The sequence below is a fragment of the Bos grunniens genome, chromosome 13, assembly GCF_055505025.1.
Source record: "Bos grunniens cultivar Pamir isolate PY7600 chromosome 13, Bosgru_T2T1.0, whole genome shotgun sequence".
Classification (NCBI taxonomy): Eukaryota; Metazoa; Chordata; class Mammalia; order Artiodactyla; family Bovidae; genus Bos; species Bos grunniens.
The window spans coordinates 60,237,336-60,262,645 of NC_141177.1; the positions used below are offsets into that span (position 1 = coordinate 60,237,336).

Here is a 25,310-nt window from a genome sequence, read left to right on the forward strand (position 1 = left end):
ACAGGAGAGGGGCTTCCCTGGTGGCTCAGTGGTAAAAAACAACCTGCCTGCCAATGCAGGAGACTTGGGTTTGATCCCTGATTTGGAAAGACCCCACATGCTGCGGATCAACTAAGCCCATGCACCACCAACTATTGAACCTGTTCTCTAGAGCCCAGAAGCCAAAATTACTGAGCCTACTCGCTGCAACTCCTGAAGCTCTAGAGCTTGTGCTCCGAAACAAAAGAAGCTACCATAGTGAAAAGCCCAAGGACTGCAGCTAGAGAGTGATCCCCGCTCACCACAACTAGAGAAAAGCCCACACAGCAATGAAGACCCAGCACAGCCAAAGATAAATAAATTAATTAAAAACAACACCAGAGAGAGGGGATGACTACAAGTGGAGTAATGTAGGTTAAAAAGATAAAAAGAGAGAGAAAAGGAAAGAAAAGAAAAAAAAGAGGAAAGAAGGAAGGAAGGAAATAAAAGAACAAAGATTAAAAACTGTTCTACTCCATGTGGTTAAACTAGATTGATAGGAAGTTGTGTTTGAAAGGGGGCATAAATGAATTAAGTTGGTGATATGATACAGTTCCTGATTGATCGAGGCGTGACTTGAAAATAGGTTTTTGAGGTGGAGGAAGGTAAGTCACCAATGAGGAGGTATTCAAGGAACTGAATGACTAGTTCATGGGTCACTCAAGCTTGTGTCAGAATGAGTCAGGATGGTTGCTTGAATTGGGATGGGGGAAGCCTGAAGCCAAGTGCTTTGTCCTTCATGAATGAGGGGCAGCAGATGATTGCTGTGGGGAGGGGGAGAGGGAGGTATAAACAGATGGTTGAGTCTCCAAGGAGCAGGTGTTTTGCAAAAGGAAGAGAAAATAATGGTCTGGAACTGACTATAGGGAAGCGGGAAGATGGATAGGTGGATCTTCCATTTGAGAGGACAGATATCTCTAAGGGATGTCTAAGACTTTGGTTATGGCAAGAAATTGAAAAGGGAAGACCATTAAAAAGAATTTGCTAATTATAGATCAGAATTTTGAAGAGCACTTGGCCAAGTGTCAGTGCACAGTAGATGCTCAACACATAATTAATAAATCAACCAATTAATCATGAACACAGTAGAGAAGCTATATCATCTCAAGCCCACAACCCAAACCAATTTGCATGTTACTGCCAAATGGGCTATTTGATTCCAAGTGCTTCAGAGAGTGCTTTGCTCTCTTTATTTTAAAACTCCATTCAATATATAAATGTATCTATACATTCAATACTCAATGTATCAATTAATATGTTGTACATCTTAAATTTATACAGTGTTATATGTCAAATATATTTCAATTAAAAGCCAAATAAAAATAACTCCATTCAGTCACCAGGAAGATCCTCAGTTCTTAGTTGGAGAAAACGTCTTTTTTGGAATTCTTTATTTTTCTTATAGGGGGCTGTAGCCAAAGAGTATAAATCTCCCTGTCTTCATGTAGTTATCATATTAATAATTGGGCACAATCTGATTCTCATGTTTCTGCCAAACTGAAACTATTAAATGCTTTTAATAAGCACCTCATCTCATAGCCTCCATAGCATCTAATTCTTCTTTTTAATTTCCTCTACTGACACACATAAATGCTCTTTTTAAACACATTTTTAAAGTAATATCTTAATCTTTAGACTTAGTGATATATTTTCTCCACATGTCAGTTTATAGCATTTTTAAAGTCCTCTATGATGTCTATGAATGCTTATAAATTCGCTGATTTATGCAGTGTATTTTCCTGAGGGGGGAAAATGACCATCTGAGAAGCTGGCGAATCTTGGCTTTCTGTCTTATGGTAGCATTTCATCAAACCAGTAATTAATTTTTTAAAAAGATCTAGGTTTATGTTTAGCCTTAAACAGAACCTTTGAAATTCCAAATGATTTTTTTGTTTTCACTCCATACTGCTTCAACCCTTTATTTCTTAAACCATGCATTATTTCTAGTGAAGGCATTTATCATTTACAATTTTTTTTTTCTTAATGTATTTATGGCGGGACTGGGTTTTCAGTGCTGTGTGGGCTTTCCTCTGGTTGTGGTGCGTGGGCTTCTCACTGCGGTAGCTTCTATTATTGCAGAGCACAGGCTGCAGGGTGCATGGGCTTCCGTAGCTGTGGCTCAGGCTCACTAGTTGGAGCTCTAGAAGCAGGCTCAGTAGTTGTGGTGCGCTAGCTTAGTTGCTGCACAGCATGTGGGATCTTCCTGGATCAGAGATCGAACCTGTGTCTCCTGCATTGGAAGCTGGATTCTTTACCACTGAGCCACCAGGGAAGACCTCCAATTCACTTTAATCAGTTTTAAACAGCTTTATTGAGGTATAAGTGACATGTAATATGCTGTAGATATTTAAAGTATATAATTAGATACCCAGGAAACTGTCACCACAATGAAGATAATCACCTCCAAAAGTTTCTGTATGTCTCTGATTTATCCTCTCCCCTGTTCCCTCAGTTTCCAAGAAATTTGATTTGCTTTTTGTCATTAAGGATTACTTTTACATTTTCTAGCATTTTATATAAATAGAATTATACACAATGTACTTTTCTTTGGCTTCTTTCTCTTAGCATCAAATATCAAGATTCTTCCATGTTGTTGGATATATTAGTAGTTCATTTCTTTATATGCTAAGTAGTACTTCACTGTATGGATAGACTATTTATCCTCTGATCTGTTGACAGACATTTGGGTTGTTTCCAATTTAGGATTATGACAAATAAAGCTGCTATTAGCATTCATGTTCAAATCTTTGTATGAACACATTCTTCCATTGATTTGGGGAAATACCTAGGAGAAGAACTGTGGAGTCATACGGTAGACATATGTCTAACTTTTTAGGCAACTTTCAAACTGCTTTCAAAAGTGATGAAAACATTTCACTTTCCCACCAGTAGTATATGTGTTTCATTTCCTGCATATCCTTGCCGGCACTTAATATATTAATTCCTTTTAATTTTAGAAATTTGGAGGTACATAGTGTTCTTTCCTGGGGGTTTTATTTTGCATATCCATATTGACTAGTAATGTTGAGTATCTGATCATGTAGCTGTTTGTCATCCACATATCTTCTTTGGTGAACCATCTGTTTATACTGTTTGTATTGTTTTTATTAGGGCATCTTTTCTTATTATTGCATTCTGAAAATTCTTTATATATCCTGGAGGCAAGTTGTTCAATTGATATGTAATTTGCAGATATTTTCCCCCACTCTGAATTGTCTTAGCAGAATTTTTTGAAGGGCAAAAGATCTTAATTTTTTTAAAAGATGTATTTGTTTGTTCATTTATTTGTTGGCTGTGAGGCATGTAGGATCTTAGTTCCCTGACCAGGAGTCGAACCCATGCTGTCTGCAGTAGAAGCATGAAGTCTTAACCACTGGACCACCAGGGAATTTCCAAAAGCTCTTAGTTTTTATGAGGCCCAATTTATTAACTTTTTCTTTTATGAATTATGCTTTTGATATTATTTCTAAGAAATCGCTCCCTAACCTAAGGTCACAAAAATTTTCTTTTAGAAGTTTTTAGTTTTACATTTAGGTCTATGGTTTGTTTGAAGGTAATTTTCAAATACAGTTCTGTATTATAATTTTTACCAGCTTTGTTGATATGTAATTCAACCCGAGTCTCCTGCATCGCAGGCAGATTCTTTACTGTCTGAGCCAGTAAGACACTGTTTACATCATAGCTCTTCTGTTATAACTTTCCACATACGGACATGTTGCAAGGAATTGAATCAAAAGGGTCTGAGCCATCAGGGAAGCCAAATCTTAATATAGCCACTTTTAATTAATGTTGGCATGTTATGTCTTTTTCCATCCCTTCACTTTTAACGTACTTGCGTCTTTGACTTTAAAGTGGATTTCTTGTAGGTAGTACATAGGTGGGTCTTTTTTAAACCACACCAACCAATATTTGTCTTTTACTGTGGGTGGTTCAGTTCAGTTCAGTCGCTCAGTTGTGTCTAACTCTTTGCCACCCCATGGACTACTGCAGCACACCAGGCCTCCCTGTCCATCACCAACTCCCGGAGTTTACTCAAATTTATGCCCATTGAGTCAGTGATGCTATCCTACCATCTCATCCTCTGTCATCCCCTTCTCCTCCTGACTTCAATCTTTCCCAGCATCCGGGTCTTTTCCAATGACTCAGTTCTTTGCATCGGTGGCCAAAGTATTGGAGTTTCAGCTTTAGCATCATTCCTTCCAAAGAACACCCAGGACTGATCTCCTTCAGAATGAACTGGTTGGATCTCCTTGCAGTCCAAGGGACTCTCAAGAGTCTTATCCAACACGACAGTTCAAAAGCATCAATTCTTCAGCACTCAGCTTTCAGGTGGTTAGGTCATTACATTTATTGATATGATTTGGTCCATCTTGCTATTTGGTTTCTTTTTTGTCCTATCTGTTCTTTGCTTTCCCTTTTCTCTTACTCTACTTTATTTAAAATTATCTGGGTATTTGTGTATAATATTTGTGTTTAACCGGTATTATTTCTTCCTTAAATGTTCGGATAAAATTCTATTTATCTGCTTTGTTCGAGTGTTATTTATATTGTATTATTTTAGATGTTACTTTACAGTTCATAGTATCCATTTTTAACTTAAAAGAGTCTACTGTTAAATGATATTATGTTACTTCATGTTTAGTATAAAGAACTTTACAGCTTTCTGTTTCCATTTCTCCCCTCAGACTTTTGTGCTTTTGTTATTATACATTTTACTTTGCAGGTGTTATATCAGCTCCACAATACATTGTTATTATTTTTGCTTTCAACAATTCATTTTCTTTTAAGGATATTTAAATAATATAAAAAAGAGTCTGTTTTATTTACGCACACAGTTTCCCTTTCTGGTGCTGTTTTCTCCTTTGTGTAGTTTCCCATCTAATATCATCTTTCCTTCTGCCTGGAAACTTCTTTTTATTATTTCTTATAGTACAGATCTGCTAGTTATTAAATCTTTCCTTCTTAAAAACTCCTTCTTTTGCCTTCAATTTTGAAAGATGTATTTGTTGTCTATAAAATTCAAGTTTGGTAATTTGAAGGGGTGGTCATTAAATGTTTTACTCAACTGCTTCTGACACATTGTTTCCTATGAGAGATTGTTATCATCCTTATTATTTGCTTTCCTCTGCATAACATGCCTTCTTCTCTGGCTGCTTTTAGTAATTGGTCTTTGTAAACAGTCTTGGGAAATTTGTTTATGATAAACCTTGGTGTAACTCTCAATATTTTTCTTGTGTTTGGAGTTCATTGGATTTCTTTGCTTTGTGGTTTATTTGATCAGATTTGGGAAATTTAGGGCCATTTTTCCCTTAACTATTTTTCCCCTGCTGTAGACTCCAATTACACATGTATTTGGCCACCTGAAATTTTACCGTATCTCACTGATGTTCTGTTCATTATTTTTTTAGTCTTTCTTTGTTTCTTTTTGGATAATTTCAATCGCTAAAAAGTCAAGTTCACCCACCTGCAATGTCTAATATGCCATTAATACCATTCCAGTGAAATTTTCATCTCAGACATTGTAGTTTTCAATCTCTTGAAGTGTGGTTTGAGTCTTTAAAATATCTTCCATGTCTCCACTTAACATATTCAATCATCTTCTAACTTCTGAATATATAGAGTATAGGAACTCTAACAGTTGCTTGCTCAGTGATTCTATCCTTTGTGTCATATATGGGTCTTTTCAGTTGATTGATTTTTCTCTTCATTATGAGTCATATTCTCCTACTTCCTTGTATTCCCAGTAATTTTTTGCTGGATGCCAAACATTGTGAATTTCATCTTGTTGTATGTGGGATATTTTTGTATCTCTATAAATATTCTTGATTTTTTTCTGGGACAAGAGTAAGTTGCTTGAAAACAGCTTAATCCTTTTGGGCTATACTTTTAAGGTTTGCTAGGCAGGACCAGAGCAGTGTTTAGTCTACAGCTAATTTTGGCCCACAAGTTATGAGGATTCCCTCTCTGGATTGTGGGAACCAGAACTATTCCTGGTTCTGTGTGAGTTCTGGGAGTTTTCCCCTCTAATACTTTAAGAATGGTTCTTGTCTTGGCATTTGATCGTTTTCTCCGTGCATGTACTGATCAGTACTCAAGCTGAATACTCAAGGGATCACTCTGTAGATTTCCAGGGTCTTCTCTCTGAAACGATTTCCTCTCCATTAGTCTGCCCTGAGAATCTAGCTGCCTTGGACTCCCCACATTCCTAGCTTTGCCTCCTCATTTTAGAGCTATTATTCAGCTCCATCTGAGTTCTTGTTTCCTGAATGGGAGCCTGGAAACTCTCAACAGGCAGTAATGGAATAATTGTAAGACTCACTTCATGTGTTTTCCTGCCTCTCTGGCCTCATTATTCTTTTTTGTTGCTGTTGAAGCCTAATATCTTGAAGACTATTATTTCATATATTTTGTCTGGTTCTGAGTTTTTTTTTTTTTTTTTTCAGTCCAAAGGTGTGGTATAATAAGAACAATATTTGGTCTTTTCCCCTGGTTCTTGGCACAGAGCATCTAAAATCTTTGGCATTTCCTGAGAGACAGGAGTGTCTTTTGTTATTTATAACAGGCTCCTTTCATCACATCTGAGTTTATGCTCCTAAAGTGACAATGGGTGGGGCCTGTAGATAGCTTCGGAAGGGGGCTGATCACCAGAAAGACCAACTAATTGGTCTTTATTAAAGATCAAATTATAATTGAGCTGCATAAGTCCACGTATATGAGGATTTTTTTCAATAAGTATATTGCAAAAAATGTTGGCCGTTTACAACCATTTGAAAAAAAACACCTCACAAATGAACCTTGAAGCCTAGAAATATATATAAAAATGTTAGATATGTCATGAATTCATAAAATATATGTAGATACTAGTTTATCCTTACACAGGCATAAGGGGAGTGATATTTAATATAAAATTAATCATGTATTAGTATGCTTACTGAGTTGTAGCCTTTATAATAAACCAGTAAATGTAAGTAAAGTGTTTCCCTGAGCCCATGGTTTATATCTTGTTCGTTGTTGTTCAGTCAATCAGTCATGTCCAACTCTTTGCTCCCCAATGGACTGCAGCATGCCAGGCTTCCCTGTCCTTCACTATCTCCGGAGCTTGCTCAAACTCATGTCCATTGAGTTGGTGATGCCATCCAACCATCTTATCCTCTGTTGCCCCCTTCTCCTCCTGCCTTTAGTCTTTCCCAGCATCAGGGTCTTTTCTAATGAGTCAGCTCTTCGCATTGGGTTTCCAAAGTACTGGAGCTTCAGCTTCAGCTTCAGCATGGTCCCTCCAATGAATAGTCAGGGTTGATTTCCTTTAGGATTGACAGGTTTGATCTCCTTGCTGTCCAAGGGACTCTCAAAGAGTCTTCTCCAGCACCACAGTTCAAAAAAGGGCTTAGTCCTACAGACTGCCCCGACTCCAGATTCAATCACAAATACTTCTGACCAACAAGCTTATGGAAGAAAACAAAGAGGAACTAAAGAGCCTCTTGATGACAGTGAAAGAGGAGAATGAAAAAGCTGGTTTAAAACTCAACATTCAGAAAACTAAGATCATACTCCCTCAAAAGCATCAATTCTTTGGCATTCATCCTTCTTTATGGTCCAACTCTCACATCCATACAATACTACTGGAAAAAAACATAGCTTTGACCAGATGGACCTTTGTTGGCAAAGTAATGTCTCTGCTTTGTAATACATTGTCTAGGTTTGTCATAGCTTTTCTTCCCAGGAGCAAGTGTCTTTTAATTTCATGGCTGCAGTCACCATCTGCAGTGATTTTGGAGCCCAAGAAAATAAAGTCTGTCACTGTTTCCAGTGTTTCCCCATCTGTTTGCCATGAAGTGATGGGACTGGAGCCATGATCTTAGTTTTCTGAATGTTGAGTTTTAAACCAGCTTTTTCATTCTCCTCTTTCACTGTCATCAAGAGGCTCTTTAGTTCCTCTTTGCTTTCTTCCATAAGCTTGTTGGTCAGAAGCATTTGTGATTGAATCTGGAGTCGGGGCAGTCTGTAGGACTAAGCCCTTAGATGTGTGGAGCTTGCTGCTAACTGCAAGTAGTTAGTCTCTGAATTGAATTTTGTAGGACCCAGTTGGTGTCAGGAAGAGCGTCCAGAGAGGGTAAATCTGGTCCCTGTGAACTGGCAGGGACCAATTACTTGACTGGTAGTAAAATTTCCTTTTTTATAAGTGTAAATAAGTAAAATATTAAATTAACAACCCCACTGAATGTTAAAAGAATGTGCCTGTATTATAGAAGCAGAAATAGAATTTTTGGACAGATTTAAGTATAAGTTAGGTAAATAAACAAATGAAAAGATAGTATGGTATCTGAGTAAACTTACTAAATCTGCCACCCTCCTAAGTAAAAAGAAAATAGAAACTTAGCATGCTAAGTAGAGATGAAAAATCTGTTCTTGAAGAATCAGTTCAGTTCAGTTGCTCAGTCATGTCCGACTCTTTGCGACCCCATGAATCTCAGCACGCCAGGCCTCCCTGTCCATCACCAACTCCTGGAGTTCACTCAGACTCATGTCCATCGAGTCAGTGATGCCATCCAGCCATCTCTACATGTAATTAAAAAAAAATAGTAGCCAATTTGAAAATATTTTTTGACAACATATGAAATTAGTTTTAATATCTTTTATTTAGCCCAGTATATCCAAAATATTATTATTTCAACATATAATCAATATTAAGATTACTAAGGAGCTATTTATATTTTATCCCTAGTAAGACTGAATCTGGCATGCATTTTACACTTAGAGCATATCTCAATTAAGATTAGTTGTAAAAAAAAAGAGATTAGTCATATTTCAGCTTTTCAATGGTCACTTGTAGACAGTGGTCCCTTATGTTGGACAGTCAGGCTATAGAAGTACTTAATGAGTCTATGAAATTTTTTTAAAAATCGGAAAAATAAAAAATAAGGTGAAGCACAAAGATGAAAAGAGAGTTTACTGTCAGTATCCTACCCATGTCCCTGCAGTCTTGCCCTCAGTACAGCTCTTCTTTATAAACCTGTGATTCTGGAGACTACCTGTGACACTCTGCCACAGGTCATTTTTCTGTCAAAGCAGTCTGCCCAGTCCACATTCAGGGCAAGTGAAAAGTTGTTGTTTAGTCACTAAGTCATGTCCAACTCTTTGCAACCCCATGGACTATAGCCCACCAGGTTCCTTCTGTCCATGGGATTTCCTAGGCAAGAATACTGCAGTAGGTTGCTTTTTTCTTCTCCAGGGGATCTTCCCAACCCAGGGATTGAAACCTGCATCTCCTGCAGTGGCAGGTGGGTTCTTCACCACTGAGCCCACCAGGGAAGCGCAAGTGAGAAGTATCAGAATCTTATTGCTCCCAAGAATAGCCTAGAACCAGTGACAGACAAGAAATTGTTGGATAACTACCCCAGCTTCTTTTCCTCCTGGTTGGGATAATGCTGAGCCTTGTTCTGCAGTGTCTCAAAGGACACCTTCTAGTAGGTTTTAACTCCAGCTGCTTACAGTAGTTACTTGCTTGCTAACATTATTGGATTCTTTCCCTTTCATGTCTTACTTCCCCACCCCTGAAATTACCTCTCAAATAAATTGTTTGCACTCATATTCCTGGGTCTGCTTCTGGGGAATGCGAACTATGACACATAGTTTAGGAACAAATTGGGAGCCAAAACAATGCCCCTAAAAGCCATTAAAAAAAATTAGAAACAGCAGATAACAAAACAGACACAACATAAAACCAATTACTAATATAGGGGAAAGGCTTGACAATCACAGGGTCTGCAGATTTTAAAAAAAAATGAAAGCAACTTAAGTAGAAAAAAAGATATTTGAAAAGACAAAAGGCTAATTAGAGTAAAGGTAATTGAGGCCTTAGAATTGGAGAAACTAACACAAATGTAACAGAAATTGTACTTAAATTGTACAGAAAATGCCAATAGAAGAGAATTTTCCTGATTAGAGGAAGGAATTACTCTAGTTAGAATATCTTGCTCTAGAAGAAAATGTTATAGGAACAGCTAAACAGATATATTCTAATGATTTTTCATTTCACTGATGAAGATAAATTTTTTACATGTCCAGACAGGTGCTAATTATTTGCCAGGAGAAAAAATCAGGATAGCTTCAGACTTCTCCAAGAATTATTCATTGTCTGAAAAGTGCTGAGAAAAGGAAGGTGAGATTCAAGAATGATTTTCTCAATCTAGGTGACTTTCAAATATGAAGGCAAGAAATAGGCAAGTAGACAATCTGTCATAAATAAGCCAAGACCTACATGACGTTTTTGAAAAGACAAGAAAAATCAAAGCCAAATAACCAAAAAGTAAAGAGAGAAGCACAATAAAAAGACTGGTGATAAAACTCTATAGAATTAAGAAAGCAATTATGGAAAATATGGTCACAGAATGTTAGTGTTATAAATCATAACAAGGTAAAAGAAATGGTAATACAACAATTGAAATCAGGAATGGAGGGGAAGGGAGGGACATGGGAAGAGATTTACTTGTGATCATTTCTTTGATATTCTTCTATAACTGAGACTTAACAGATACAGTGTGAAGTCACTAAATCAAGAAATAGAGTTAATGATACTAAAAAAGTTATAATGATTGCAAAAGATTAAGAAAACCCCAAAAGTAGATAATAAACCTTCAAAATTATCCAAATAAACACACACACATCTATAAAACCAAATACAGAAAAAAATATTACATTTAGCAGTTGGTAGTACATAATAGAAAACTTGGAAAATAAAAATAGTAAACTGGTGGTCCAGTGGTTAAGACTCCGTCTTCCAATGCAGGTGGTGTGGGTTTGATCCCTCATCAGAATACTAAGATCTCACATGCCTTGCAGTCAAAAAACCAAACCATAAAGCAGAAACAGTATTGTAACAAATTCAATAAAGACTTTAATAAATGGTCCACATAGTAGAAAACTTGAAATAATACATATTAAATATTTTTCTTATTAAGTTCACCCATTACACAATGTCCTAGATAGATGAAACAAAAAAACTCACAAAATCAAACCATGCATTTAGAAGAATGGAATATATAGTTCAATTGCCAAAAAAGAGCAGATTCTTTGAAGAAGACATAACAAAAAGGCAAATAAAAACCAGATAAACCACTTGCTAGTATAGTAGTAAAAATAAAAGAAAAAGGAAAAAAGGACAAATACATCTATAAAAAGTTAAAAATGAAAAAGAGGAAGTAACTATTGATATAGAGGAAATTAAAAATTCTGAAAAAAAAATCATTTGAAAATATAAGTGAAAAATACTGAACAACAGCCAATATCAACAAACCTAAACAGACATATAGCAATTGAAAAATTTATACAAGAACTTCCTCTTTAAAATCTCCAGGCCATAAAACCATGAAAACATGGTTTCACTGTTAATTTTTTCAATTTTTTTTAAAAGAAAGAAGTAAATTGAATAGAATTTACTGATTTCAAAAAAAGAAATCCTTCAAGTTACACTTGCAAAGAAAGTCTGACACTAGCATCAAAACCTGACAAGACAGAACCAACTCACTTATCAATATTTAAATAAAAATTTTGATAAAACAATGGCAATTGTAGTTCAGCAGTACTTAAGAATATATGCCATTACCAAATCAATTCCTCCCTGAGCTGCAAGGGTAGGTCGGTATTAGGAAAACTATAAATACATTATGTGTTATCAGTAACCTGAAGGGGAAAATATTTATAGTGATTTAGTATATGCAGAAAAAAATATTTGACAAACTTCAACATCCAATGTAATTATGAAAATAGAGAATAAATTAAGACTAGATGATTTGGACTTGCAAATGTGAATAATTATATATAGAATAGATAAATAATAAAGCTCTACTGTACAGTATAGGAAACTATATTCAATATCCTAAGCATTTCCTCTAAAGTCAGGAACAAGACAAGGGTGCCCACTTTCACTATTACTATTCAACATAGTTTTGGAAGTTTTGGCCACAGCAATCAGAGCAGAAAAAGAATTAAAAGGAATCCAAATTGGAAAAGAAGAAGTAAAACTCTCACTATTTGCAGATGACACGATCCTCTACATAGAAAACCCTAAAGACTCCACCAGAAAATTACTAGAACTAATCAATGACTATAGTAAAGTCGCAGGATATAAAATCAACACACAGAAATCCCTTGCATTCCTATACACTAATAATGAGAAAACAGAAAGAGAAATTAAAGAAACAATTCCATTCACCATTGCAACGGAAAGAATAAAATACTTAGGAATATATCTACCTAAAGAAACTAAAGACCTATATATAGAAAACTATAAAACACTGGTGAAAGAAATCAAAGAGGACACTAATAGATGGAGAAATATACCATGTTCATGGATTGGAAGAATCAATATAGTGAAAATGAGTATACTACCCAAAGCAATTTATAGATTCAATGCAATCCCTATCAAGCTACCAACAGTATTCTTCACAGAGCTAGAACGAATAATTTCACAATTTGTATGGAAATACAAAAAACTTCGAATAGCCAAAGCAATCTTGAGAAAGAAGAACGGAACTGGAGGAATCAACCTGCCTGACTTCAGGCTATATTACAAAGCCACAGTCATCAAGACAGTATGGTACTGGCACAAAGACAGAAATATAGATCAATGGAACAAAATAGAAAGCCCAGAGATAAATCCACGCACATATGGACACCTTATCTTTGACAAAGGAGGCAAGAATATACAATGGATTAAAGACAATCTCTTTAACAAGTGGTGCTGGGAAATCTGGTCAACCACTTGTAAAAGAATGAAACTAGAACACTTTCTAACACCATACACAAAAATAAACTCAAAATGGATTAAAGATCTAAACGTAAGACCAGAAACTATAAAACTCCTAGAGGAGAACATAAGCAAAACACTCTCTGACATACATCACAGCAGGATCCTCTATGACCCACCTCCCAGAATATTGGAAATAAAAGCAAAAATAAACAAATGGGACCTAATTAACCTTAAAAGCTTTTGCACATCAAAGGAAACTATAAGCAAGGTGAAAAGACAGCCTTCAGAATGGGAGAAAATAATAGCAAATGAAGCAACTGACAAACAACTAATCTCAAAAATATACAAGCAACTCCTACAGCTCAACTCCAGAAAAATAAATGACCCAATCAAAAAATGGGCCAAAGAACTAAATAGACATTTCTCCAAAGAAGACACACAGATGGCTAACAAACACATGAAAAGATGCTCAACATCACTCATTATCAGAGAAATGCAAATCAAGACCACTATGAGGTACCATTTCACACCAGTCAGAATGGCTGCGATCCAAAAGTCTACAAGTAATAAATGCTGGAGAGGGTGTGGAGAAAAGGGAACCCTCTTACACTGTTGGTGGGAATGCAAACTAGTACAGCCACTATGGAGAACAGTGTGGAGATTCCTTAAAAAACTGGAAATAGAACTGCCTTATGATCCAGCAATCCCACTGCTGGGCATACACACTGAGGAAACCAGAAGGGAAAGAGACACGTGTACCCCAATGTTCATCGCAGCACTGTTTATAATAGCCAGGACATGGAAGCAACCTAGATGTCCATCAGCAGATGAATGGATAAGAGAGCTGTGGTACATATACACAATGGAGTATTACTCAGCCATTAAAAAGAATACATTTGAATCAGTTCTAATGAGGTGGATGAAATTGGAGCCTATTATACTGAGTGAAGTAAGCCAGAAGGAAAAACACCAATACAGTATACTAACGCATATATATGGAATTTAGAAAGATGGTAACAATAACCCGGTGTACGAGACAGCAAAAGAGACACTGATGTATAGAACAGTCTTATGGACTCTGTGGGAGAGGGAGAGGGTGGGAAGATTTGGGAGAATGGCATTGAAACATGTAAAATATCATGTAAGAAACGAGATGCCAGTCCAGGTTCGATGCACGATACTGGATGCTTGGGGCTGGTGCACTGGGATGACCCAGAGGGATGGTATGGGGAGGGAGGAGGGAGGAGGGTTCAGGATGGGGAACACATGTATACCCGTGGCGGATTCATTTTGATATTTGGCAAAACTAATACAATTATGTAAAGTTTAAAAATAAAATAAAATAAAAAAAAAAGCTCTACTGTACAGTATAGGAAACTATATTCAATATCCTATGATAAACCTATGGAAAAGAATATGTAAAAGAAAAAAGAAAAAAAAAAGAAAAAAAAAAGAAAAAATATATGTATACCTGAATCACAACAGAAATGAACACAACATTGCAAATCAATCATACTTAAGTAAAATACATTTTAAAAAAGAATAGTTAACAACAGCAGAATACATGTTTTTCTCAAGTGGATGTGGAACATTCACCAGGATAAACCATATGTTATGGCTCAGACAGTAAAGCGTCTGCCTACAATGCGGGAGACCCAGGTTCAATCCCTAGGTCAGGAAGATCTCCTGCAGAAGGAAATGGCAACCCACTCCAGTATTCTTGCCTGGAAAGTCCTGTGGATGAAGGAACCTAGTCCGCTACAGTCCATGGGGTAGCAAAGAGTCAGACACGACTGAGCGACTTCACTTAGGCCATAAAAGAAGTCTTCATAAATTTTAAAAGATTGAAATCATACAAAGTATCTTTTCTGATAATGAAATGAAACTAGAAATCAATAACAAAAGGAAAACAGGAAAATTCACAAATATGTGGAAATTAAACAAGACTCTCTTGAGAAACCAATGGATGAAAGAAGATATCACAAGGAAAGTTAGAAAATACTTTGAGCCAAAAGAAAACAAAGCTCCACATACCAAAATTTATGGGATGAATTGAAAGCAGTTCTAAGAGAGAAATGGATATCTGTAAATGCAGGCATTAAAATGGACTCTATCATGTCAAGGAAGTTTCCTTCTATTCCTAGTTTATTGAGTATTTTTCATAAAGAGTGTTGGATTTTACCAAATGTTTTTTCTGCATCAGTTGAGATGATCATGTGAGGTTTTTTCCTTTCATTCTATTAATGTGGTATATTAATTACATTGGTTGATTTTTCATATGTTCAAACATCCTTGCATTCCAGGGATAAATCCCACCTGCTCATGGTGTTTAATCTTTCTAAAATGCAGCTGAATTCACTTTGCTAGAATTCTCTTGTGGGTTTTTGCAATATCTCGTCAGGATATTGGTGTGCATTGTCCTTAAAATGTCTTTGTCTTACTCTGTTTATCAGGGTAATGCTGGTCTAATGGGTGAGTTAGAAAGTCTTCTCTCCAGTTTTTTTTTTTTTTTTTTCTTGGAAGCGTTTGAAAAGGATAGGTGTTAATTTTTTAAATGTTTGGTAGAATTTACCAGTGAAATCATTTGGTCCAAGGCATTTTTCTGTTGAGTGTTTTTTTGACTAGCAGTTCAATCTCCTTATTAGTTACAGATCTATTCAGATTTTCTGTTTATTTATGATTCAGTTTTGGTAGATGTGTGTTTCTAGGAATTTTTCCATTTCATCTAGGTTATCCAATGAGTTAGTGTATAACTGTTCATAGTATTTTCTTATAATTCTTTTTATTGCTATGTAATTGGTAGTCATGTTCCCTCTTTCACTTATATTTTCAGTAATTTGAGTCTTCTCTCTTCTTTCCTTAGTCTAGCTAAAGTTGTCAAGTTTGTTGATCTTTTCAAAGAATCAACTTTGGTTTCATTGATTTTTGCTATTGTTTTTCTATGCTGTATTTTATTTATCTCTGCCCTAATCTTTATCATTTCTTTTTATCTGCTAGTTTTGAGTTTAGCTTGCCCTTCCTTTTCTAGTTCCTTAAGGTATAAAGTTTGGTTACAGATTTGAAATCTTTCTTCTTTTTTTTAATGTATGCTTTACAGCTATAAATTTCTCTCAGCATTGCTTTCACTGAATCCCATAAGCTTTTGTATATGAAGTTTTGTTTTCATTTAGTTCAAAGTATTTTCTTTTCTTTTATTTTTAAACTTTACATAATTGTATTAGTTTTGCCAAATATCAAAATGAATCCGCCACAGGTATACATGTGTTCCCCGTCCTGAACCCTCCTCCCTCCTCCCTCCCCATACCATCCCTCTGGGTCGTCCCAGTGCACTAGCCCCAAGCATCCAGTATCGTGCATCGAACCTGGACTGGCATCTCGTTTCTTACATGATATTTTACATGTTTCAATGCCATTCTCCCAAATCTTCCCACCCTCTCCCTCTCCCACAGAGTCCATAAGACTGTTCTATACATCAGTGTCTCTTTTGCTGTCTCGTACACCAGGTTATTGTTACCATCTTTCTAAATTCCATATATATGCGTTAGTATACTGTATTGGTGTTTTTCCTTCTGGCTTACTTCACTCTGTATAATAGGCTCCAGTTTCATCCACCTCATTAGAACTGATTCAAATGTATTCTTTTTAATGGCTGAGTAATACTCCATTGTGTATATGTACCACAGCTCTCTTATCCATTCATCTGCTGATGGACATCTAGGTTGCTTCCATGTCCTGGCTATTATAAACAGTGCTGCGATGAACATTGGGGTACACGTGTCTCTTTCCCTTCTGGTTTCCTCAGTGTGTATGCCCAGCAGTGGGATTGCTGGATCATAAGGCAGTTCTATTTCCAGTTTTTTAAGGAATCTCCACACTGTTCTCCATAGTGGCTGTACTAGTTTGCATTCCCACCAACAGTGTAAGAGGGTTCCCTTTTCTCCACACCCTCTCCAGCATTTATTACTTGTAGACTTTTGGATCGCAGCCATTCTGACTGGTGTGAAATGGTACCTCATAGTGGTCTTGATTTGCATTTCTCTGATAATGAGTGATGTTGAGCATCTTTTCATGTGTTTGTTAGCCATCTGTGTGTCTTCTTTGGAGAAATGTCTATTTAGTTCTTTGGCCCATTTTTTGATTGGGTCATTTATTTTTCTGGAGTTGAGCTGTAGGAGTTGCTTGTATATTTTTGAGATTAGTTGTTTGTCAGTTGCTTCATTTGCTATTATTTTCTCCCATTCTGAAGGCTGTCTTTTCACCTTGCTAATAGTTTCCTTTGATGTGCAGAAGCTTTTAAGGTTAATTAGGTCCCATTTGTTTATTTTTGCTTTTATTTCCAATATTCTAGTTCAAAGTATTTTCTAATTTCTCTTGTGATTTCTTCTTTGACTCATTGGTTGCTCAAGAGTGTATTGTTTCATTTCCACATCTTTTTGAATTTTCTTTTTTTGTTGTTATTGATTTCTAGTTTCATTTCATTATTATCAGAAAAGATATTTTGTATGCTTTCAGTCTTTTTGAATTTACTAAGACTTATTATGGCCTAATATATGATCTGTCCTGGAGTGTTCCATGTCCACTTGAGGAAATGTGTATTCTGCTGCTTTGGGGTAGTGTTCTGTGTGCTTTATATGTGTGGAGTGTTCTGTATAGCTAAGTTATCTATCTGTCCATCCAGTCTCTCCATCCACCCGTCCATCCCCCCGCCATCTTTCTATCTATCTTAGTATGGGACATTTATACATATTAAGTAGCCTGGAAAATTGCACCCCTAGATGTTTTCATGGCTGGTTTCTCCTTATCACTCAGATCTATGCTCAGATATAACCTCAGAGAAATTTTCTCTGACCACAGTGTCTAAATTTGCACCCCACCTCACCACATCCCCAGTCACTCTCTATCTTATTTCCTTGTTTGTTTTCTTCACAGCATTTATCACAATCTGAAATTACATGATTGTTTTGATTCTTTACTTGATTGTTTTTTGTCTCTCTCAGTAGAATATAAGCTCAATAAAAGAAGAAACTATTTTGTTTACAACAAGAGCTTAATAAATATTTGATGAATCTGTATTTGTTAATGTTTGTTAAATGTCACCTCTTCAAACTAGCACACTATTTTTACTTAAATAAATTTGTTTAGATGATTGTTCATGCTGGGAGATTTGAGACAGTTCTCATATCCTGTGTAGTTTTTCTGTACTTCTTCCTCTGCTGAAGTTGCTATTTTAAAATTTCATCAAAACTGTTTGCTCTTGGTTGTGTTAGGAGTAGAAAGTTGGTGATCTAGATCAGTTTTCACTCTATCCTTTACAACTTTATATGTTTCAATCAAATCCTTGCTAACTTCTTCCCATATTTTAATTTTAGATTTTAGAATAGCTTCTATTCTCTTCTGTATGTATACACTAGCTATGTTTTAGTATAATATGTATTTCCTAGGATGGTTACTCATTAAACTAAGTAAAATTATTTAAGGAGATCTTAGAATCTCAGTATTTTTTGTTATTCATGTAAATTATATATATGTAATTAAGTTACATGCAATTAATTTTTACTACTGGCAGTTTGACTAATTAAAATGGATACCCTCTCATCAAAATTATGTGTTTTATGCCATATTTTAATAACCTATAAAGACAAAATTATTTGCTGTTTTTACTTTTGTATCTTACTTTTAGTTTAGTTCAGTTCTGTTGCTCAGTCGTGTCTGACTCTTTGTGACCCCATGGACTGCAGCACACCAGGACTCCCTGTCCATCACCAACTCCCAGAGTTTACTCAGACTCATGTCCATTGAGTTGGTGATGCCATCCAACCATCTCATCCTCTGTTGTCCACTTCTATTCCTGCCTTCAATCTCTCCCAGCATCAGGGTCTTTTCCAATGACTCAGTTCTTTTCATCAGGTGGCCAAAGTAATGGAGTTTCAGCTTCAACATCAGTCCTTCCAATGAATATTCAGGACTGATTTCCTTTAGGATGGACTGGTTGGATCTCCTTGCAGTCCAAGAGTCTCTCAAGAGTCTTCTCCAACACCACAAGTCAAAAGCATCAATTCTTTGGTGCTCAGTTTTCCTTATAGTCCAACTCTTACATCCATACATGACTACCGGAAAAACCATAGCCTTGACTAGATGGACCTTTGTTGGCAAAGTAATGTCTCTGCTTTTTAATATGCTGTCTAGGTTGGTCATAACTTTTCTTCCAAGGAGTAAGCATCCTTTAATTTCATGGCTGCAGTCACCATCTGCAGTGATTTTGGAGCCCCCCAAAGTAAAGTCTGTCACTGTTTCCACTGTTTCCCTATCTATTTGCCATGAAGTAATAGGACCAGATGCCATGATCTTAGTTTTCTGAATTTGAGTTTTAAGCCAACTTTTTAACTCTCTTCTTTAATGTTCCTTTTTTTCCTGTGTATCAGTGTGTCTATTCATTCAGTCTACCAGAATTGCTCATTTATGTGATTTCAATCTCAGATACAACCAAGCATTGCACTTGATCTAATACCTGGCACTTCTTTTCTGCCTCAGTGCCTGTCTCTGACAACTTTACTTGTAAGCAGTATTTTAGAATCTATTTTAAAATTAGATTAGTAATTAAGAAGCAAGAAAATGAAATTGTTTAATATAATCTGGGGTCAAACCACTACCTTGTTCTTATTTTCTCCTTAGGCACACTGCTTTTGTTGGTAATGGAAAACTAATGGCTGTAAGGGCCAAATATGACTCCTAGGTTCGGAGAGAATAGAAAGAAAAGTCTTCACTTAAAGGTAAGATTGTGCTTCACCCAGTTTTCATGCATCTTTAGAGCCTACCTTTCTTGAAGCTTAGCTTCTTATTCTAGGAAGCCTTCTCTTTTGTCTGGATTCCTTTAAGGAATTGTCATTCATATCACAGTCTAGTAGCACATTCTGGTACATTCTGATTTTGTAATTGTTTCATGTTGAAGTACTGTTTCCCTCTTACCCTAAATGATGTAAGCTTCTTGAAGGTAGGACCGTGCTTTAATAAAAAACAAATAAACAGGCAACTATTTCAGTAGTACCTTTGTTGTTGTTCAGTTGGTCAGCCATGTTGATTCTTTGCAACAGAGGAGCCTGGCAGGCCACAGTCCATGGGATTTCCCAGGCAAGAATACTGGAGTGGGTTGCCTTTTTCTTCTCTAGGGGAGCTTTCCCATCCGGGGATTGAACCTGAGGCTCCTGCTGCATCTCCTGCCTTGCAGGCAGATTCTTTATCACTGAGCCCCTGGGGAAGCCCCATTAGTACCATAACTCTAGATTATATGTCCCATAGGATTAGACTTTAAAATGATGTGTTAATGATCTAGTTTGTGAGAGGGAGTCTAGTCATTTAGATATAATTTTAATGTTCTGAGTTTTAGGTTAGTAAATAGAAAAGGACCATTCTTCATGAGACATCATCATTTCTTCAGCGTACTGTTCCCCCCTCACCCATTGTCACTCACCCCCGTCACAATACTTGCAGCTATTTTTATAGAGAAGTTAAAATGTGCTCAACACTCCACATGTTACTTAAAGCCAACAAAAACCCTACAAAATACATAGTACAATTGTTACTATTAATACTCATAAATATTATCAAGGTCTCGGTGCACAGAATTGTATTAAAATGATGTTTAGCTTGTTCATGATCCATATTTATTTATTTATTGATTGATTGATTTTCAATAAAGTCATAAACACCTATGATCCCACCACCTGAAACAAAATCTAAGACTATAACCTACATCTAATACTTGCTCATCAACCTTCTCCCCTGCTTCTCCCCATTGTGTTGTTCATTTGCTAAGTTGTATCTGACTCCTGTGATTCCATGAACTATGTCCTTCACTTAGGGCATAGAAAAGTAAGTACTGGTCCCCACATTTTATGGAGGAATCTGAGACTGCTGAAGGTTAAGAGGTTTGTTTTTTTCTTTTAGATTACCTAGCTGGTCAATGGACTATCTGCTGCTAAGTCACTTCAGTCGTGTCCAACTCTGTGCAACCCCATAGACGGCAGGCCACCAGGCTCCCCTGTCCCTGGGATTCTCCAGGCAAGAACACTGGAGTGGGTTGCCATTTCCCTCTCCAATGCATGAAAGTGAAAAAATAAAGTGAAGTCGCTCAGTCGTGTCCGACTCCTAGCGACCCCATGGACTGCAGCCCACCAGGCCCCTCCGTCCACGGGATTTTCCAGGCAAGAGTACCGGAGTAGGTTGCCATTGCCTTAGGTGTGTCTAATTCTGACACCTCCCCCTAACCTGCTCATGTGGACTCCCAATCGTTTGTCTGCAAGATAGCTGAGAAGTGGTGCTCAATGAAATAAAGTAGATACTGGCACTTACATCTTGGAATAAGAATAATGACTTAGGAGTTTACTGGTTTGGGCTTTCCAATCCAGACCAGTACCCTGGTGCTATAGGATGATGGCTCCTGCTAAAAAGGGCAGTGAGAAGAAGGGCCAGCCCGCCATCAACAAGGTGGTGACCAGAGAATACGCTATCAGCATTCACAGTGCATCCATGAAGTAGGTTTCAAGAAGCCTGTCCCTTGGGCACTCAGAGAAATACAGAAATTTGCCAGGAAGGAGATGGGAAGCCCAGATGTACGCATCTACACCAGGCTCAACAAAGACGTCTGGGTCAAAGATACAAGGGACGTCCTGTACCAGATCTGTGTGCAGTTGTCCAGAAAATGTAATAAAGATGAAGGCTAACCAAACAAGCTCTACATGTTGGTTACTCACATGCCTGTCGCCACTTTCAAAAATCTACAGACAGACAGTGTGGTTGAGACCTAATTGCTGATTGTCCAATAAAGTTATTGAACTGCCAAGAAAAAAGAGTGTACTAGTTTGAGGGACTTCCCTGGTAGTCCGGAGGTTAAGAATCTGCCTTGCAATGCAGGGGATATGGATTCAATCCCTGGTGAGCCTGTGAGCTCTGGAGCCTGTGCATCACAACTAGAGAGCCCTAGTGCCACAACTAAGACCCAATAGCCAAAAAAGTAAATATTAAAAAAAAAGAGTGTACAGGTTCATCTCCAGCATTGAGCTTGGTTTTGGGTAATTTGTCTTCTTAACCCAGCCCTCTGTAGGTTATTTCATCTCTCAGCTGTCCCATGACTGAGCATATTCCAGTTGGTTCAGGTTTCAAAAACCAAACCAAAAGAAGATATAATTAAGGGCAACACTATGTAAATTGCTTAAGCGTGAAAGAGAATTTTTTTTTCCCCTAAATGACCACCTTGTTGCAAAATGGTTTTTAAAATGGTTAATTTCAGCAAAAAGGCTTTATGAGAATCCCAGGGACGGGGGAGCCTGGTGGGCTGCCTTCAATGGGGTCGCACAGAGTCGGACATGACTGAAGCGACTTAGCAGCAGCAGCAGCAGCAAGAAGAACTCTCTTGGTCTTCAACTGATGCAGGCTGATGTGAAGTCTGATGTTCTCTAGAAGAGTATATATAGATTTATACTCGGTTGTTTTATTCTGCTAGTATATTGCACTACAGATGAGAACACACACGCATACACACACACATTCCTCCTGAAATTCTGTACAATATAGAAATGCAAAGTTTAAGACAGAGGCTAATTAGTGCGACTTTAAGAAACCTTACAGGACAATGTGTGCCCGGATACCCAGAATATCAATAGAACTGAAAGTACATCTGTTGGATATCACAGGGGTTTGTCTTCAGATAATTATTTCCTTTTTGGCTTTAATGGAAAAGAATGTCAAATATGATACTGGGACACTTGTAGAATGACATTCTGTAACAACAGACTTAAACAGGATAGAAAGAGTGAATAACTGGGCATCAAGTGTGATGAATGAGGAAGCTGTTATTATAACAAAGGGAGGAAAAGGTCTCTGTTCATAATGCCAAGTGTGTGCAGCACAAAGATCAGGATATTAGGTAAGATTTATGTAAACAATTTATTGAACTATATTTGCAGCTTTATAAGAGAAATGATGTTACCAAAATAAAGCATGTCAACAACTTATCTGATGTGCTTTACCTAATTCCCAATTGTATCGGTGGGGTTTTTTGTTAGTTTGTTTGCACTAACTTAATTATGCAGTACTTAGAAAAAATGTAAACTGTTCAATATGTTCTACATGTGTTGTTGTTCACCACACCCAGACTAGGGATTAACCACATGATACATTTAGTATCTATTTGGCTGATACAATGTTTTCAAAACTTGCATTGATACATGATGCTGTTTCCTTTTTATCAGTGATAGAAATCCATCTTTTCCCCTTGGATTCCAGTTAGCTAAATTGACTGCCTATGAGGTCAAAATGCCAAGTATTTTCTAACTTCTTCATAGTATTTTTTGCCCCCAAATAAAAGAACGCATGAAAATTTCCTCTGCTTTGTTCCAGTGTGAGTCTCAGTTTGTTTCCAATGGAAAGACTCTCTTTGAGCAGAATATTTCTGATAGAGCACTGAGCAGATTATCAGTTGACTCAGCACCTCCTGTATCACCAAGCACAGATTTATTTCTGCCCTCAGACTTGAAACCAGCTTCCCTGGTGGCTCAGTGGTTAAAGCGTCTGCCTGGAATGTGGGAGACGCGGGTTCGATCCCTGGGTCAGGAAGATCCCCTGGAGAAGGAAATGGCACCCCACTCCAGTACTCTTGCCTGGAGAATCCCATGGAGGGAGGAGCCTGGTAGGCTACAGTCCATGGGGTCACAAAGAGTTGGATACGACTGAGCGACTTCACTTTCAGTTTTCAGACTTAAACAGAGCTCAGGGTCTATTCTGTGCCTTTTTTCAAGCACCATTTCCCCTCTGAACTACACAACACATTCTCCGCTCTTCCCAGGCTGGTGCTTAACTAGTACCATTCTAGATGCTTACAAGAGAAGTTACTTCATTTCTTACAATGGAGATCTTAGGGACTAATTGTCTCTCTGAACCTGCATTCAGAAAGACTTGGATTTGGATAGGAGAGGGGAGGTAAATAGTAAATAAATACATACACAAGTAATGTTATAATTGTGAAAAGAATTGTGAGAGACTGCGACAGGTAGACTCTTGGCCAACCTTGTGGTGAGGTAGGGTAGCTTTTCATTAAAGCAATTTCCCTAGTCAAACTGTTCTAATTTTTAATTTTAATGGCAATTTTCTAATTATACAAGTAGTATTTTTAAAGTGTTTTTTTCATTAAAAAACTGAAAAAGTTAGAAAATATAAAGAAGAAAAAAAATATCACCTTAATCCAATACAGAGAGGAAAAAAATCCTCCAGTGTGTTTTCTACATATCTATATAACATTGAATTTGCCTGCAGTCAGTTTTGTCACTGTCTTTTTTCATGGTTTCCTTCTTTGCTTTTATTTTTCAATAGCTTTCCTCTTCTGCTACCTCTCAGATCATTGTTAAGAATATTTAGGTCTTTCCCAAATTCTTCTGTGATTTCATTTTCTCTTGCTTTTAACTGTAATTCAGGCAGTTTAATTTTTCTCTGAGTAGCTAGTTGTTCCAACCCTATTTGTTGATCATTTTTCTCACTAACTTGAAATGCTTTCTTTATAATATTCATGTATATATGTGCGTCTGTTCCTGAATACTTCTTTTTTCCGCTAGCAATTCTTCTGGCATCACCTGTTTTTACTAGAATAGCGTTAGACTACATTTTGAGAACCGATCACTCATGTGCAGCCCACGCTGCTCATAGTTAATGTGTTATGCTTCACATTCTTGAACAAGGAGTGTCTACATAAATTATTTGGAATTACTCTGCATGGGAGATCTTTTTCTCCCTGTTTATTTCCTTATGTAGTTATCTATATCAGTGAGACTTACGTGTGTTTATTTGATATTTTGGGTTATAATCCAATACTAATTTATTTATTTTATTGCTCAAATTATTCCAGCCTTGACCCTTGGGAGATCTTTCAGTTGGCTCCTGTGTCTTTTTGACACACCCCTATCAATTTGGTCTCTGTAGTTTGTGTGTGTGTAGCACTTTGTTATTTTCTGGCTCTGTAAGATGCTCCAGGTTCATCTTGCATGTCCCCTAACTCAGCCTTAGAATGGGCCATTGGTCCGAGTATCTCTAACTCTTCAGTTGGAGAATAATACTGGGAGCAGAGATTGATCTGGGAACCCACTGTCATTCTTTGACTTTTGATCTTTCTGTAGCCTTATGTTTAGATATATATTCTGTAAATGTCATATACCTAATTTTTTAAAAATTTAGTTTTATGATCTTGGTCTTTCAATTACAGAGTCTAGACTATTTATTGGAGAAGGCAATGGCACCCCACTCCAGTGCTCTTGCCTGGAAGATCCTATGGACGGAGGAGCCTGGTAGGCTGCAGTCCATGGGGTCGCTAAGAGTCGGACACGACTGAGCGAGTTCACTTTCGCTTTTCACTTTCATGCATTGGAGAAGGAAATGGCAACCCACTCCAGTGTTCTTGCCTGGAGAATCCCAGGGACAGAGGAGCCTAGTGGGCTGCCGTCTATGGGGTCGCACAGAGTCGGACACGACTGAAGCGTCTTAGCAGCAGCAGTAGCAGACT

The 25,310-nt window shown here is 37.2% G+C and overlaps 1 long non-coding RNA gene and 1 pseudogene across 1 annotated transcript in view; both read left to right on the forward strand.

Moving 5' to 3' along the window:
- The first annotated feature begins 19,436 nt into the window (after positions 1-19,436).
- The window catches only part of LOC147361080 (uncharacterized), a 105,977-nt gene continuing 100,103 nt past the window's right edge, over positions 19,437-25,310 (forward strand). The window contains exon 1 of the long non-coding RNA XR_015139721.1: positions 19,437-19,536. This is a non-coding gene — a long non-coding RNA (uncharacterized LOC147361080). The remainder of the gene's footprint in view (positions 19,537-25,310) is intronic.
- On the forward strand, positions 20,769-21,760 carry LOC147361081 (large ribosomal subunit protein eL31 pseudogene; annotated as a pseudogene).